Here is an 18,489-nt window from a genome sequence, read left to right on the forward strand (position 1 = left end):
CCTGGTTAGTGCTTTTCTCCCTAACCACTCTTGTGACTGTGATAATGTGAGTTAAGGGCTGAGTTGCTAGTGATTTATGTGTGAGGTAGGCTGGTTTGAGGGAGGAAATCTATGGACCTAGTCATTTTCCTTGGTGGTAAGCTTTCAGGGGTGCAAAGATCGATCTTCCTGGGGACTTTTCTGGTACCAGGAAGATATCGCATAGATGGGACCTCCAAAGACACACATTTAATTTTTAGGCCTGTTGTTCCTATTATGGGATGTGAGTTTCTTCACTGATGGGGATGCTGCTTATCTGAGAAGAAACTGTGAAAGGTGGTGTAGTATAGAGGTGTGGCTTAAGCTTTTAAGTTTTCTTCAAGGTTTTTCCCCTAAGCTTCATACTTCAGACGGCCTACTTACATGAGACTAGTATGTGATGTCAGGCTAACAACTTCCTAAATACCTGCAAGCCAGATCAGTGTCTCTTTTCTCTATATTCCCATGGAAATCAAGGGTCCCGCCGAATTTTCCATCGAAACAGTTGATTTGTGCTGTCTCTAGGAATTCTACAGGGCGTACCGTTGCTTCCTAACCGGTGTCATTTGGGAGATCCACCTCTGTACGTTCAAATGATTAATTTTGAGACTCTGCTCATGTGTGCAGTAAACCCTTTAATTCCCTAAGACCTTCCTTTCCTCCATCTCATACCCCATTAAGCCCGCTTCAGTTTATCTCCTGAATTTCTTTGGAATCTGTCAGCTCTCCCTCAACATCCTAATACTGAACTTGCCTGTCTGTTGCGATTAGGTCCTAACTAGTGTCCATATATCTTGTTTCCCTCCAATCCATTCTTCACACAAGAAAGCTTCAAAGCAAGTTGGAACATTGCTCATAAACATCGCTCACAAACATTGTTTTGAGAATAGAAAACACACTGGTAGCCTTTAAGACTCTGCGTGCTCTAGAATCCTCTCTGCTTCTCTAGCCCCATCTTGTGCCACGTTTGCCCTCACTTTCTATGCTTCAGATACACTGAATTAACCTTAGTTCTCACTCATCTGACAGAAGTCAGTTGAGAAATTATTTTTCACTCTGATTCCTAGCATTAAGGAATTTGATGATCAGGTTTTGTATGAGGACTAAAACTAAACTGGGAAGTGGAAGAATTGCGTTTCAACTGTTTCAGTCAGCACGCATGTATTAATGATACCTAAGTATTGAACACCGGGCTAGGTTTCATGAGGGATACAGAAGTTCTGGCCATCTCTGGTTTTGGGTATCCCTTATTTGTTGAGACCTTTGCGTTGTTTGGTTGCCTTTTGTCTGTTTTCCAGATGGGAAAACAGGAACAAGGGAAGTATAGGTTATTACTAGGTGGGGTTGAACAAGTGGAGCAGCAAACTGCAAAGCAGAAAGAAGAGGGACGTACTATAGAGGGATGTGATTTCCATTTTCAAGGCGCCTGCGTCCTGTGCAGGGAGACAGCCTAACATAAAATGTGCCTAACAAAAGATCTATTGACTTCTTACTAAAAATCTCCAGTTCATATAACCCAGGGGTTTATACCTTCTCCTTTAAAAGTTCTATTCCTGGGACTTCCCTGGTGGTCCAGTGGTGAAGACTCTGCGCTTCCAATGCAGCAGGCGTGGGTTCAATCCCTGGTTGGGGAGCTAAGATCCCACATGCTGCGCAGCCAAAGAAATTTTTTTCAAAAGTTATACTCCTGTGTTGTTGAATTTAGTGGTTTAGATTTTGTTTGAATGTTAAGAAGATTTCAGTTTATTTACCAGGAACAAACAAAACATAATGTAAAAATAGTTTCCCAGAAACGATTTCCATCGTTCTCTTCTTCCCTTTCTCCCGCAGACTGACTGGTGTTTCATCTTGACAAGTTCTCTGAAGTTCTCTGTCATTCCATAGGAAAGCGGTCTGGCTTGGAGGTTGCAATCCCAGGGAATTTTTCATCAGCGGGGAAGTCTCCATCACTACAGAGGAATCAAGGTTGAAGTCAGTCCCGGGTAAGTGAGATGCTCCCCCTAAACACCAACACAGCAGTCGTGTACCTTTCAAGGGGTTCAGGCGCAAGATGGGCAAGGCATTTCTACTAACTCTTCTTAAGGATCATGGACAGTGTGCCCTATGCTACGAGGTAAGCGGTGACTGTTGTAATTCTTACTGGTGATCATTTCATGTCACTGATCCTTGGCTCTCTTTGTATCTCATAGGACTGTTGTTAAGTCCAATACAAAATGAGTCTTCTTTTTAAAAAACTGAAATGTTTTACAAAGCCTAGCATTCTCATAGAGAGTCCTTTGAATTCTCCCCACTTTCCCGAGAGGCTAAGAACACTTCACACCATGAACTAGGAGAGGGGGTAGAGCCCTTTCTGATGAAATATAGAAACAAAGACAGAGTCTTAGCCTGCTTGCTCTCTGGACAGGATCTCGGACCACAAGGTCTTAAATCCTGGTATAAATGACGGAAGTGAGGACAGTTCAACTGGCACTCTCATAACAAGAGTTCTGAAACACCTTCCAAAGAGACTGTAGCAGTAGACGAGGGAAGGGAGTGCTACAGTGTGGTAGTACAGGGGGAATGCTCGGCTACAGCAGTGAAAAATGTGGTACCTATTGGTGTGCTCTCGGGGTTCTTGTACATGTAGCATAGATGACCTTTACAGTGTCCCTCCCACCTTCCCACCTGCATTAGGTGTTCTGTTTTTTTGTTTGTTTGTTTGTTTTTAATTTACGTTTATTGATTGATTGATTGATTGAACTTATTTATTCTACGTATTTATTTTTTTGGCTGCACTGGGTCCTCATTGGTGTGCACGGGCTTTCTCTAGTTGCGGCTAGCGGGGTCTACTCTTGGTTGCGGTGTGCGGGCTTCTCATCGCGGTGGCCTCTCTTGTTGCGGAGCATGGGCTGTAGGCGCGTGGGCTTCGGTAGTTGCGGCTCACGGGCTCTGGAATGCAGGCTCAGTCGTTGTGGCACATGCGCTTAGTTGCTGCACGGCATGTGGGATCTTTGCAGACCGGGGCTCGAAGCCGTGTCCCCTGCATTGGCAGGCGCCACCAGGGAAGCCCTAGCTGTTCTTACATAGAGTCTAAAAACAGAGAGCACTGAGAGAAGGTAGTGGTTATTAAAGGCTCAGGATCTAAATTCTACCTGTCTCTACACCCCTTCCCAGCTGTCGATTTGACCCCGTTTGTGAATGCCGACCTCATTCTTCAGCTTGCTCTGCCGTTTGTATACTCACCTTGAAAACTTGTTTCTGTGATGCGTTGAGCAGACACAGGGTGGCAGATTGCAGAGGTGGAAGCTGGTGGTCGGATATTTGCGGGCTGAATCTCCTTCAGTCCCATTCCCATTTCTGGTTGCGCAGAGGCCCTACTTCCTGTGTATGACGCGGAGCCATAGGATTGCGGGCAGGAGCCAAGTTCTCCATACAGTGAAGACCCCAGTGTGCCTTGGTTATAGTAATATACCTGGCTTCCTTCCTGGTAGGGAAGTGACAGGCGGCTATGCCCCTGATTTGTTCGTGGGCCTCCTGATACAGCAGTTCCCTTGGCTCTGGCCCTGTCGTCAGCTGCCCCTAGGAGGACTCTGAGCCCTAGCCACTTCTCTGGTAGATTTGCCTATTCCCCCACTATAATCACACCTGAATAAGGCAACTCAAACCTTTCAGAGATGTGTCGTGAACCTCTTGTTTTCTGAAATACCTATCTGGTGGTTGTGAGACTTAAGGCCAACCTCCCCGAGAGACTTTGTTTCTATTTCTCCTAGTAAACCTAGACTCATCTCCTGTCACCTTCAACTCTACTCCAATTGTGTTCTTTCAACCCAGACCCCTGACCCTGCTTTTTACTTCTGCCATTTCATCCTCACTCCTGCTTCCTTTCCTAAATCCATACGTCTCTTTTGGCCTTCCTAGCCCTGGGCCAAGTTCCTTCCTCTTTCCTCAGTTTTTACCCCTTTCCTTCATTCTCCCATCCAACTTTCAGGCCTTCCTTTCTCACGCCCCAGTTAGCAGCATCTCAAAATTCGAAAGGTTTATTACTCATCTATTAATTCTATTCCATTTACTTATTCGGTTCTATACCTATCTTACCTATGTATGGAAGAACCGCTGGTAGCCAAGGTGGCAGCAAGAATCCTAGCAGCTGTCACCTGACGTATCCGTAGTAGTCAGCAATTTCCATTTCTTTGTCCCTCTGGGTGAAAAATTGCAGCTTCCCCGAAGAGGTGTATCTGGCAGCATTCTCCCGTTGTTGTTGAGCCCGCCTCTTCATGGCCTCTCGCTCTGGCCTCTGCTCTTGTTCGATGGGCTTTGACATGACTGGCTCAGGCACGTTGGGTTCCCTCCATGGAACTCGTTGCTTGCTGAAGTCTTGGAGTAGAAGTTGGGTTTGGAGCTTGGGTGGGGACTGGCGCTTAGTCACAGCAGGGGGAACAGGCTCGCGCTGGAGAGAAGCGCCAGATGAAGTTTTGTAGGGTGCAGGCCTAGGAGCAGCAGGCTGAGGGACACGAGGCTGGGTATGGTTGGTCCAAGCCGGTTGGGTTGGGTTGGCCACAGTTGGCTGAGCTGGTTTGGCGGGACCTGGCAAAGAGGCAGGAGCTGGCTGGGATGAATTGACTGCAGCAGGTTGAGCTGAGTCAGTAGAACCAGGCTGGGCACGGTAAGCCACAGCAGGCCGATGTGAGGCCAGAGACTGTGGCCTCCGAGGAGCGGGTCGAGCTTGAGGCTTGTCCCAGGCAGAAAAAGGCAGAGGTATCAACTTGACCTTCCCAGGAGGAGGCCGCTCACACTGGGATGGAGATGGACACTCTGTTTCAGCACTGCTGTCTGGTTTCTGGGCTTGGACTTGCGTTTTCTCAGGCCTCTTACCCTCACGTGGGGTATGCCGCCGTGGCTGGATCGCTGGGGGTGGCTGGGGGTCTTTGGGGTTGCTTGAATTTCCCAAGAGCCGACAGGAAGAGAGCCCAGTTTTCGTCTCATTCTTCTTCCCCAGCGCATGAAGAACCTTCACAGACTCCAGCATGCGCACGCCAAGGGAGGTTCGAGGCTTTTGAAAGCTCTCTTGGCGAAGCTCAGTTTGGTGTTCCTTTCGCTTCGTGTTGGGGATTGCTGGCTTGTCTTCTGCCTTGACTTTGTTCCCTGACTGCTTGTTCTCTTCAGCCTTGTTTCTTCCTCTGGTCCTTTTGGTCTTTTCCTGCCCATGGCTCTCAGTTTTGCTGATCTTTCCGGATGCAGCTTTCTGAGGTTTGCCTTGAGAGTGCTTGGCCGTGTTCGCAGGAGCCCTGTCACTGACTGCAGCAGTGCATATAACCGCTTCTCCCCCTAACAGGCACGCTGGATCCTTTGGCTGGATTTTGGCCTTGGGAGCACCACCGATAGGCTCAGAGGCTTTCTGTTTGTTCTTCCTGGGTTGATCAGAGGGAACCTTTACGACACTTGGCTTTTCCTGCACCTGATTCACCTTAATGGCTCTGGTGTCTTCAGCTTTGATCACGTTGGGACCTTGGGATCGATCAAGATCTTTCCAAGAATTAAAGAGCTGGGGAAGGTGAATATCCTCCGCCAGTGTAGTAATGTCTGCAAGACCACTGCTAGGTTCAGTCCCATTTTCAAGTGTCCCTAGGTCCTGACGACTCAGGCTGTTCTCTCCCAGATCAGCATTTTCAGAACCAGGCTGCTCCTCTTGGCTGAGGGGATCGGTGCAGGCCAGCGGCTGGGGAATATCAGGGATTCCCAAAGGGAGTAGTGGAGGATCTTGGTTTTCTATTGGGATCTGGTAGGCCTCCAGAGGCTTTGACAGCTTGGTTTTGATATCCTCCACGTTCTTACTCTCTGTTTGTCCCTGGCTTGGAGCTGGAGGCAGGGCCAGGAGACGCCTGGCACTCTGGACTGGAGCTGTCACTGAAATGTCCCCAAGTTCAGATGGTGGGTTACTCTCAAGTATGTGACTGTTTCTGCTACTGCAGGACTTGGGGAGTTCTTGAGTTTGTGTCACACAAAACGTCTGGCTTGGAGGTTGCAATCCCAGGGAATTTTTCATCACCAGGGAAGTCTCCATCACTACAAAGGGATCAAGGGAGAAGTCAGTCCCTGGTAAATGAGATGCTCCCCCTAAACACCAACACAGCAGTCATGTACCTTTCAAGGGGTTCAGGGGCAAGATGGGCAAGGCATTTCTACTAACTCTTCTTAAGGATCATGGACAGTGCCCTATGCTACGAGGTAAGCGGTGACTGTTGTAATGCTTAACTGGTGATCATTTCATGTCACTGATCCTTGGCTCTCTTTGTATCTCATAGGACTGTTGTAAGTCCAATACAAAATGAGTCTTCTTTTTAAACAACTGAAATGTTTTACAAAGCCTAGCATTCTCATATAGAGTCCTTTCAATTCTCCCCACTTTCCCGAGAGGCTAAGAACACTTCACACCATGAACTAGGAGAGGGGGTAGAGCCCTTTCTGATGAAATACAGAAACAAAGACAGAGTCTTAGCCTGCTTGCTCTCTGGACAGGATCTCGGACCACAAGGTCTTAAATCCTGGTATAAATGACGGAAGTGAGGACACTTCAACTGGCACTCTCATAACAAGAGTTCTGAGACACCTTCCAAAGAGACTGTAGCAGTAGACGAGGGAAGGGAGTGCTACAGTGTGGTAGTACAGGGGGAATGCTCGGCTACAGCAGTGAAAAATGTGGTACCTATTGGTGTGCTCTCGGGGTTCTTGTACATGTAGCATAGATGACCTTTACAGTGTCCCTGCCACCTTCCCACCTGCATTAGGTGTTCTTTTTGTTTTTTTGTTTTTTTGTTTTTTTTTAATTGACGTTTATTTATTGATTGATTGTTTGAACTTATTTATTCTACGTATTTATTTTTTTGGCTGCACAGGGTCTTCATTGCTGTGCACGGGCTTTCTCTAGTTGCGGCTAGCGGGGTCTACTCTTGGTTGCGCTGTGCGGGCTTCTCTTGTTGCGGAGCATGCGCTCTAGGCGCGTGGGCTTCGGTAGTTGCGGCTCACGGGCTCTAGAATGCAGGCTCAGTCGTTGTGGCACATGGGCTTAGTTGCTCCACGGCATGTGGGATCTTCCCAGACCAGGGCTCGAACCCGTGTCCCCCGCATTGCATTGGCAGGTGGATTCTTAACCACGGCGCCACCAGGGAAGCCCTAGGTGTTCTTACATAGAGTCTAAAAACAGAGGGCACTGAGCGAAGGTAGTGGTTACTAAAGGCTCAGGATCTAAATTCTACCTGTCTCTACACCCCTTCCCAGCTGTCGATTTGACCCCATTTGTGAATGCCGACCTCATTCTTCAGCTTTCTCTGCCGTTTGTATACTCACCTTGAAAACTTGTTTCTGTGATGCGTTGAGCAGACACAGGGTGGCAGATTGCAGAGGTGGAAGCTGGTGGTCGGATATTTGTGGGCTGAATCTCCTTCAGTCCCATTCCCATTTCTGGTTGCGCAGAGGCCCTACTTCCTGTGTATGACGCGGAGCCATAGGATTGCGGGCAGGAGCCAAGTTCTCCATACAGTGAAGACCCCAGTGTGCCTTGGTTATAGTAATATACCTGGCTTCCTTCCTGGTAGGGAAGTGACAGGCGGCTATGCCCCTGATTTGGAATCTGAGATGGTGCTCCCTGAGCAAGCCTGGCAGAAAGTGATGGATATAGAGGGACCATGTTATTGGCGTCTGAAGTTTTATCATACTGGGCTGCCATAAACATGGAGGAAGCAGCTGGGTGCCGGTCAGTGAGTGCCAGAGTAAAGTCTCCGAGTGAAGAGGAATTCTTTTCAGTGCTTCCTGTGATGTCCCACTCAAGAACACTTGGATAGGAAGGAGCTGAAGTGGAGATCTGGCTGTGGTCAGTAACTCCAGATAACATAGTCGTGCTGGAATGTTGGTAAAGGTAGGCACTACCCATGAGTGTCTGGAAAGAGGTACCGGTAGCCGATGCCGAACTGACGGCAGGGGCAGAGACTCTGGAGAAGTTGCAGACACTTCGTGTTAGGGAAGTTGCATTGCTCACCACAGGAAGAGAATGCTGCAGAGAATTTAGAGTTCCAAGTAGAGATGGATTTTGGAAATTTTCTGTAAGAACAAGAGGGTCATGAAAAACTCAGGGAGGTTGAGAAATTCTCACTACGTTTGAGGAACAGCATTATCTTAAGGTTCTTGCTCTCAGGACACCTCTACTATCGACCCTTCCTGAGAAACCCAAAATCAGACAGTTAATGATGGCTGTAAGGACTGAGCAGTTTTCCACTCTTCTGTATTAACTGCCTGTGCTCCCATCTTGGGCACAGATGGGCAGAAGAGCCAAGTGGTATGGTTCAGACATTGTTCTCTAGGCTGGAAGCAACCTTCTCCCTGCCCTGTCTTTCCCTTCAGCCTGCACTCGTATTGACTTCTATGCTATTTCCTAGACTGGAAGCATTTTAGAACTAGGAGGCCCTTAGAGAACTTTCTCTTTTTTCAGTCTCATTTCACGAGTAAGGAAACTGAGGCTCAGAGAGGTCGGGTTGACTTGTTCAGGTTCTCTCATTATGTTAGTGTCATTACCAGGTTTCAGAACCTAAGTATCCTGACTTCCTTGCCAGGACTCCACTCTGAGCATGATAGTGCCAGAAAGCAGGAGAAATAGAACTTATAATATAAGCATTTTTTTTGTCCATTAGAAAACAGTACGGCCATTACCATTGTCATCTTCAGTGTCTCCCTTTGCTTGTGCAGTTCCCACGCTATTACCTAGAGTTGACGTATAGCTCAGTCCAACTGGTGAACTGAAAGAGTCATTTTTGCCCTCTTCAAGCCTGGTTTCTCATCCTACCTCAAAATGATTACCCGAAAGTGGATTTCTTAAGTGCTTTTGGAAAGAGAAAAGTTATCTGATTACTTCAGATTACTCATCTATAAAGTGGTTATAACACCACCACCAATAATAATAGCAGTAATAATTAATAGATGAATAAGCTGATCTATTGCGTATGATTTATATGGAGGAAGATACAATAAGTTCTAGAAAGACAAAGAAAAATCATGAAAAACATGTTACGTAACGAAAAAGAAATCCATAGATATTAATGAAAACTGGGGTATGTGGGCAAGTATCAAAGCCTAATGAATTTACTAACAAATGACATTCTGTACCATACATGCAATATTATGAAAGTGAATTTTGCCCACTCTATTTTAGTGAATACTATTAACCAAAAAACACGATGGAGGTGATAGAGGTGAATGAATTCCTAGCCAATGCATACAGACAGAGACGATAAATCAGTAAAAAATGCATAACAAGCAACAGAATGCAACAAATGTGAATGTATGGGTAGCCACAACATATATAGACAAGTATTTCAATGAAAACCGGTACAAAGCAGACAGCAAAATAGTAAGTGTAAAAGAGTTTCATTATTGTGCTCATTCATATTTTTACCCAGCAAGTAACAGGTATTAAGCCTAGGAGAAATATATCTTTCCATGAATATAACTCATATAATAAGCAGAAAGGAAGCTTAAAAAGTATCAAGAAGGTTTTTGTATTTATCCTAGAACTTAGAATCATCTTCCACATCCAAGAAGATGACATCCCAAGACCTCAAAAAACCATCATCCCTAGAATCCAATTAAAAAAGATTTTCAAATGTAAGAAAATCCAAAGGACTCCACAACATTGTTTTAGATAAATGTGGATGTTTGTGTTTTCTTTTTTTCTTTTGCCGCGCCGCGTGGCCCTGGCCGTGAGAGCACCGAGTCCTAAGCGCTGGACCGCCAGGGAATTCCCTAAATGGGGAATTAGAGATGTGGGGCTTGACTTTTTCTTTTTCTTCTCCGGTAGCTAAGATCTACAAGCGAACGATGGCTGTTGATCAATGTGCTCTCTGTGTTAGGAAGGAAATAACTGTAAAAATTGAAAAGCAACCTTGCCTTAGAAGCTACATATCACACAAAGGAAATAGTCCTTCTGATTCAATGTAGAAGATATCATTTAAAATGTTTAATTGGTCAAATGTCTACCTAGTTTAAAAATTAGAAAGAATAGAACACTGAAAAGCAGCCCCCTAGATAACCACTTTGGTTTCTGGTTTCTAGGAAGCATCATTTCTAAAACATACTTCTAAAATGTTTCTATTCCAAACTGTCAAGTGCCAGCTGTATTCAGAGAGGCAATAAAAGAAAGAAAACGGAGTATGACTTTTCTGATAGGCTGCCCTTCCTGGTGATCCCCTGTTCTGGCCTTACTTTCCTTCTTAGTCTGTTAATGTAAGGATTTGCTACCATCAGCTTTGTTTTGCCCTGCTCTGAGCAGATTTCCCTCTGTGCTGTTTCTGCTTTAATTTAAAATCTTTGGCTCCCATCAACATTCCATGGCAAACTGCCTCTTTCTTGAGAGCTCCTCTATGCTTTCCCTCTTCATTCTTATATTTTTTTCCCATCTCTTGGTTCCTGTTGGCCTGTGCTAATGAAAACAATCCTAAACTTGCTTACGTTTGACTCTGTGCCTCCCTATATAGCCCAGTACTCTCCATCCTCTCTCCCTATTCTCTCTTTTCAACTAGTCGAAATACTAGTGGAGGGAGACCATTGGAGATGAAACATCTTGGTATATATCGCTAGTTTTCTGTGTCACCTGGCTTTTCTATGTTTCTGTTGAAACACTCTTTTGAGAAGTCTCTGATTTCATTTTCTACATGGGTACCCTTTAAGGCTCAATATTGGAAAAGAAGGGGATCAGAGTGATCAACCCAATGTGGTATCCTAACGTAACAGATAAGGAAAGCAGCAGGCTTTGTGAGGCAGTCAGTGATTTGTCCAAAGTCACACAGACAGTAAACGTCAAAGTCAAAACTGAAATTAGGTCTCCAGACTTGTAGTTCAATACTTTCCCTCATTATTCCACGCTATTTTGAATCTCCTCCTCAATTTAGGGGCAAAAGAAATCGAACGCAAAACTTTCCAAAGTTTCTTTTCTTACCTGACATGGTCAGAGAAGAGGAGACATCAACTGCAGGTACAAGGGATGAGGAGACAACACTAGAGGATGTCTGAGTGGCTGCAGCTGAACGGCGCACGTGTCCAGTACAAAGGTCACTGGTTACTGGTCCAAACGGCTCCACGGAAACCCCAAGACCTCTACCAAGTGGTAGTAGGTTTGGTAGGAGAGTGATGTCACAAAGCAGGCAGTTGAAAGGTATGAGCTAGCCAATAGGGAGGTCCGATCCCCAACAGGAGGGCGGGCTTGGGTGAAGAGAGCGTAGGAGAGCTAAAACAACCCCTCAATTTCTGAGCTCTGGGGAGGAAATCCTAGAAGACAGATTTACCTCCCCCAGGCTCTTCCATTAGGGAAATCATTGCAACATTTCTTACAGACGTTCATTAATATAATTAACTAACAGTTACTTATATTCTACAGAGTATTCTATTTTATGTATCATATACTTAGAGCTATATAGATCTTATTTAACTAGTATCCTTAGGAAGGAAAGAGCCATGTAGTTTGAACTATTACAGTTGTAACTTGGTTAAAGAGCAGGGTGAAGTTTGTTGAGTGTACCCTGTGGAGAATGTTGTGGTCCAAGGCTCTTCTCTTTTAGTTTCTTCTCCTTGACTCCTACCTTCCTTGGGCTGGGCTAGGCTGGGGGCCAGGTTGGACTTGCGACTTAACATTTCTCTTCCGCTTTCTTTTTTTTTTTTTTTTCTTCCATTATGGGCATTGCTTCTAGGACAAGCCTTGGTCTTGCATTAGATGTTCCTTCCTGTCAACTTCCAGCAGCAGGAGTCTTCTTTTCAGTGCTTGATGCTTCACGAAATAGACTCTGCCCATTGGCAGCAAATACCAGAGAGCTAGGAGACAGAGCTGGTTGCAGACCTTTCCTCTTCCAGCCTTTGGTTGCAATTGTTTTGCCCATGATTTGCTAGCTCTAGTTCCTTGGGCCACACAGGTATCCTGCCATCCAGCTCTTTTTATATGTGAGAGACATTCTGAACACTGTCCCTCTTTCTTTGCACAGAAGTATATACAGTGTGGCAGTTACCGTAATCTCCTCCCCCTTGCAAACAGCCCCTCTAGAATCTCGGACCTCTAGGACTCTCTGTCTTGCATGCTTGGGTGCAAGGCCAAGCACAATGAAGAGGAGAATAATTAGAGAAAGAGGAGGACATTGGTGGAGAACTGGGAGCAGGTAAGGTGAAAGGGCACCGGAGAAAAGAGATGCATGTAGGTTTTTTGGTTTCTGTGGGAAACAAGTTGACACACTTGGGCCTCATTTTGTATTAACAGAACAGAGAGTTGTAGATATAAGTAGCTAGATCGTGCAGCAACTGCCATGAAGTCTGTACACTGAAGAGAACAGTCTCACATCTAGTTTTCATTTTGTTTTATGTCATATTACCTTATTTATAGCATTCACTGGTATGTTTGTAGAACGCAGATGTTTTCAAATGCTCTGGTTTTGTCTACATGGTTATTTCCTTGTCCTATTTGTAAGGAATCCAACATTGTAAGACATATTGCATGTTTTTCTCTTGACGATTGTTTACCTTGAAGCGTCATGAGCTAACTTGAGCTGTTGGATTTTGTGGAGAAACTTTAAAAAGGGTCTGTGAAAAAGGCATTGTGGTGAGTCGCATTATGCACCCGAGCGTAAGGAGCAGATATCTGCCACCAGCCCAGCTTGGCCTGGATTGCCTCTGTGTTAGTTCCCCTGGTTAGTGCTTTTCTCCCTAACCACTCTTGTGACTGTGATAATGTGAGTTAAGGGCTGAGTTGCTAGTGATTTATGTGTGAGGTAGGCTGGTTTGAGGGAGGAAATCTATGGACCTAGTCATTTTCCTTGGTGGTAAGCTTTCAGGGGTGCAAAGATCGATCTTCCTGGGGACTTTTCTGGTACCAGGAAGATATCGCATAGATGGGACCTCCAAAGACACACATTTAATTTTTAGGCCTGGTGTTCCTATTATGAGATGTGAGTTTCTTCACTGATGGGGATGCTGCTTATCTGAGAAGAAACTGTGAAAGGTGGTGTAGTATAGAGGTGTGGCTTAAGCTTTTAAGTTTTCTTCAAGGTTTTTCCCCTAAGCTTCATACTTCAGACGGCCTACTTACATGAGACTAGTATGTGATGTCAGGCTAACAACTTCCTAAATACCTGCAAGCCAGATCAGTGTCTCTTTTCTCTATATTCCCATGGAAATCAAGGGTCCCGCCAAATTTTCCATCGAAACAGTTGATTTGTGCTGTCTCTAGGAATTCTACAGGGCGTACCGTTGCTTCCTAACCGGTGTCATTTGGGAGATCCACCTCTGTACGTTCAAATGATTAATTTTGAGACTCTGCTCATGTGTGCAGTAAACCCTTTAATTCCCTAAGACCTTCCTTTCCTCCATCTCATACCCCATGAAGCCCGCTTCAGTTTATCTCCTGAATTTCTTTGGAATCTGTCAGCTCTCCCTCAACATCCTAATACTGAACTTGCCTGTCTGTTGCGATTAGGTCCTAACTAGTGTCCATATATCTTGTTTCCCTCCAATCCATTCTTCACACAAGAAAGCTTCAAAGCAAGTTGGAACATTGCTCATAAACATCGCTCACAAACATTGTTTTGAGAATAGAAAACACACTGGTGGCCTTTAAGACTCTGCGTGCTCTAGAATCCTCTCTGCTTCTCTAGCCCCATCTTGTGCCACGTTTGCCCTCACTTTCTATGCTTCAGATACACTGAATTAACCTTAGTTCTCACTCATCTGACAGAAGTCAGTTGAGAAATTATTTTTCACTGTGATTCCTAGCATTAAGGAATTTGATGATCAGGTTTTGTATGAGGACTAAAACTAAACTGGGAAGTGGAAGAATTGCGTTTCAACTGTTTCAGTCAACACGCATGTAATAATGATACCTAAGTATTGAACACCGGGCTAGGTTTCATGAGGGATACAGAAGTTCTGGCCATCTCTGGTTTTGGGTATCCCTTATTTGTTGAGACCTTTGCGTTGTTTGGTTGCCTTTTGTCTGTTTTCCAGATGGGAAAACAGGAACAAGGGAAGTATAGGTTATTACTAGGTGGGGTTGAACAAGTGGAGCAGCAAACTGCAAAGCAGAAAGAAGAGGGACGTACTATAGAGGGATGTGATTTCCATTTTCAAGGCGCCTGCGTCCTGTGCAGGGAGACAGCCTAACATAAAATGTGCCTAACAAAAGATCTATTGACTTCTTACTAAAAATCTCCAGTTCATATAACCCAGGGGTTTATACCTTCTCCTTTAAAAGTTCTATTCCTGGGACTTCCCTGGTGGTCCAGTGGTGAAGACTCTGCGCTTCCAATGCAGCAGGCGTGGGTTCAATCCCTGGTTGGGGAGCTAAGATCCCACATGCTGCGCAGCCAAAGAAATTTTTTTCAAAAGTTATACTCCTGTGTTGTTGAATTTAGTGGTTTAGATTTTGTTTGAATGTTAAGAAGATTTCAGTTTATTTACCAGGAACAAACAAAACATAATGTAAAAATAGTTTCCCAGAAACGATTTCCATCGTTCTCTTCTTCCCTTTCTCCCACAGACTGACTGGTGTTTCATCTTGACAAGTTCTCTGAAGTTCTCTGTCATTCCATAGGAAAGCGGTCTGGCTTGGAGGTTGCAATCCCAGGGAATTTTTCATCAGCGGGGAAGTCTCCATCACTACAGAGGAATCAAGGGAGAAGTCAGTCCCGGGTAAGTGAGATGCTCCCCCTAAACACCAACACAGCAGTCGTGTACCTTTCAAGGGGTTCAGGGGCAAGATGGGCAAGGCATTTCTACTAACTCTTCTTAAGGATCATGGACAGTGCCCTATGCTACGAGGTAAGCGGTGACTGTTGTAATTCTTACTGGTGATCATTTCATGTCACTGATCCTTGGCTCTCTTTGTATCTCATAGGACTGTTGTAAGTCCAATACAAAATGAGTCTTCTTTTTAAAAAACTGAAATGTTTTACAAAGCCTAGCATTCTCATAGAGAGTCCTTTGAATTCTCGCCACTTTCCCGAGAGGCTAAGAACACTTCACACCATGAACTAGGAGAGGGGGTAGAGCCCTTTCTGATGAAATACAGAAACAAAGACAGAGTCTTAGCCTGCTTGCTCTCTGGACAGGATCTCGGACCACAAGGTCTTAAATCCTGGTATAAATGACGGAAGTGAGGACACTTCAACTGGCACTCTCATAACAAGAGTTCTGAGACACCTTCCAAAGAGACTGTAGCAGTAGACGAGGGAAGGGAGTGCTACAGTGTGGTAGTACAGGGGGAATGCTCGGGTACAGCAGTGAAAAATGTGGTACCTATTGGTGTGCTCTTGGGGTTCTTGTACATGTAGCATAGATGACCTTTACAGTGTCCCTCCCACCTTCCCACCTGCATTAGGTGTTCTGTTTTTTTGTTTGTTTTTTTTTTTAATTTACGTTTATTGATTGATTGATTGATTGAACTTATTTATTCTACGTATTTATTTTTTTGGCTGCACTGGGTCCTCATTGGTGTGCACGGGCTTTCTCTAGTTGCGGCTAGCGGGGTCTACTCTTGGTTGCGGTGTGCGGGCTTCTCATCGCGGTGGCCTCTCTTGTTGCGGAGCATGGGCTGTAGGCGCGTGGGCTTCGGTAGTTGCGGCTCACGGGCTCTGGAATGCAGGCTCAGTCGTTGTGGCACATGCGCTTAGTTGCTGCACGGCATGTGGGATCTTCGCAGACCGGGGCTCGAAGCCGTGTCCCCTGCATTGGCAGGCGCCACCAGGGAAGCCCTAGCTGTTCTTATATAGAGTCTAAAAACAGAGAGCACTGAGAGAAGGTAGTGGTTATTAAAGGCTCAGGATCTAAATTCTACCTGTCTCTACACCCCTTCCCAGCTGTCGATTTGACCCCGTTTGTGAATGCCGACCTCATTCTTCAACTTTCTCTGCCGTTTGTATACTCACCTTGAAAACTTGTTTCTGTGATGCGTTGAGCAGACACAGGGTGGCAGATTGCAGAGGTGGAAGCTGGTGGTCGGATATTTGCGGGCTGAATCTCCTTCAGTCCCATTCCCATTTCTGGTTGCGCAGAGGCCCTACTTCCTGTGTATGACGCGGAGCCATAGGATTGCGGGCAGGAGCCAAGTTCTCCATACAGTGAAGACCCCAGTGTGCCTTGGTTATAGTAATATACCTGGCTTCCTTCCTGGTAGGGAAGTGACAGGCGGCTATGCCCCTGATTTGTTCGTGGGCCTCCTGATACAGCAGTTCCCTTGGCTCTGGCCCTGTCGTCAGCTGCCCCTAGGAGGACTCTGAGCCCTAGCCACTTCTCTGGTAGATTTGCCTATTCCCCCACTATAATCACACCTGAATAAGGCAACTCAAACCTTTCAGAGATGTGTCGTGAACCTCTTGTTTTCTGAAATACCTATCTGGTGGTTGTGAGACTTAAGGCCAACCTCCCCGAGAGACTTTGTTTCTATTTCTCCTAGTAAACCTAGACTCATCTCCTGTCACCTTCAACTCTACTCCAATTGTGTTCTTTCAACCCAGACCCCTGACCCTGCTTTTTACTTCTGCCATTTCATCCTCACTCCTGCTTCCTTTCCTAAATCCATACGTCTCTTTTGGCCTTCCTAGCCCTGGGCCAAGTTCCTTCCTCTTTCCTCAGTTTTTACCCCTTTCCTTCATTCTCCCATCCAACTTTCAGGCCTTCCTTTCTCACGCCCCAGTTAGCAGCATCTCAGAATTCGAAAGGTTTATTACTCATCTATTAATTCTATTCCATTTACTTATTCGGTTCTATACCTATCTTACCTATGTATGGAAGAACCGCTGGTAGCCAAGGTGGCAGCAAGAATCCTAGCAGCTGTCACCTGACGTATCCGTAGTAGTCAGCAATTTCCATTTCTTTGTCCCTCTGGGTGAAAAATTGCAGCTTCCCCGAAGAGGTGTATCTGGCAGCATTCTCCCGTTGTTGTTGAGCCCGCCTCTTCATGGCCTCTCGCTCTGGCCTCTGCTCTTGTTCGATGGGCTTTGACATGACTGGCTCAGGCACGTTGGGTTCCCTCCATGGAACTCGTTGCTTGCTGAAGTCTTGGAGTAGAAGTTGGGTTTGGAGCTTGGGTGGGGACTGGCGCTTAGTCACAGCAGGGGGAACAGGCTCGCGCTGGAGAGAAGCGCCAGATGAAGTTTTGTAGGGTGCAGGCCTAGGAGCAGCAGGCTGAGGGACACGAGGCTGGGTATGGTTGGTCCAAGCCGGTTGGGTTGGGTTGGCCACAGTTGGCTGAGCTGGTTTGGCGGGACCTGGCAAAGAGGCAGGAGCTGGCTGGGATGAATTGACTGCAGCAGGTTGAGCTGAGTCAGTAGAACCAGGCTGGGCACGGTAAGCCACAGCAGGCCGATGTGAGGCCAGAGACTGTGGCCTCCGAGGAGCGGGTCGAGCTTGAGGCTTGTCCCAGGCAGAAAAAGGCAGAGGTATCAACTTGACCTTCCCAGGAGGAGGCCGCTCACACTGGGATGGAGATGGACACTCTGTTTCAGCACTGCTGTCTGGTTTCTGGGCTTGGACTTGCGTTTTCTCAGGCCTCTTACCCTCACGTGGGGTATGCCGCCGTGGCTGGATCGCTGGGGGTGGCTGGGGGTCTTTGGGGTTGCTTGAATTTCCCAAGAGCCGACAGGAAGAGAGCCCAGTTTTCGTCTCATTCTTCTTCCCCAGCGCATGAAGAACCTTCACAGACTCCAGCATGCGCACGCCAAGGGAGGTTCGAGGCTTTTGAAAGCTCTCTTGGCGAAGCTCAGTTTGGTGTTCCTTTCGCTTCGTGTTGGGGATTGCTGGCTTGTCTTCTGCCTTGACTTTGTTCCCTGACTGCTTGTTCTCTTCAGCCTTGTTTCTTCCTCTGGTCCTTTTGGTCTTTTCCTGCCCATGGCTCTCAGTTTTGCTGATCTTTCCGGATGCAGCTTTCTGAGGTTTGCCTTGAGAGTGCTTGGCCGTGTTCGCAGGAGCCCTGTCACTGACTGCAGCAGTGCATATAACCGCTTCTCCCCCTAACAGGCACTCTGGATCCTTTGGCTGGATTTTGGCCTTGGGAGCACCACCGATAGGCTCAGAGGCTTTCTGTTTGTTCTTCCTGGGTTGATCAGAGGGAACCTTTACGACACTTGGCTTTTCCTGCACCTGATTCACCTTAATGGCTCTGGTGTCTTCAGCTTTGATCACGTTGGGACCTTGGGATCGATCAAGATCTTTCCAAGAATTAAAGAGCTGGGGAAGGTGAATATCCTCCGCCAGTGTAGTAATGTCTGCAAGACCACTGCTAGGTTCAGTCCCATTTTCAAGTGTCCCTAGGTCCTGACGACTCAGGCTGTTCTCTCCCAGATCAGCATTTTCAGAACCAGGCTGCTCCTCTTGGCTGAGGGGATTGGTGCAGGCCAGCGGCTGGGGAATATCAGGGATTCCCAAAGGGAGTAGTGGAGGATCTTGGTTTTCTATTGGGATCTGGTAGGCCTCCAG

At 46.3% G+C, this 18,489-nt stretch overlaps 2 long non-coding RNA genes across 9 annotated transcripts in view; one reads left to right on the plus strand and one right to left on the minus strand.

The window, feature by feature from the left end:
* The window catches only part of LOC309643390, a 2,123,356-nt gene that overhangs the window by 1,006,081 nt on the left and 1,098,786 nt on the right, over positions 1 to 18,489 (minus strand). The gene's annotated exons all lie outside the window — the stretch shown is intronic.
* Positions 1,957 to 12,211, plus strand: LOC309644381. Its single transcript, XR_014254394.1, has 3 exons — positions 1,957 to 1,983; positions 6,077 to 6,093; positions 12,015 to 12,211. It is a non-coding gene; the product is annotated as an uncharacterized lncRNA (long non-coding RNA).

This window comes from Balaenoptera physalus, assembly GCF_965194825.1.
Source record: "Balaenoptera physalus genome assembly, chromosome: 15".
Lineage (NCBI taxonomy): Eukaryota > Metazoa > Chordata > Mammalia > Artiodactyla > Balaenopteridae > Balaenoptera > Balaenoptera physalus.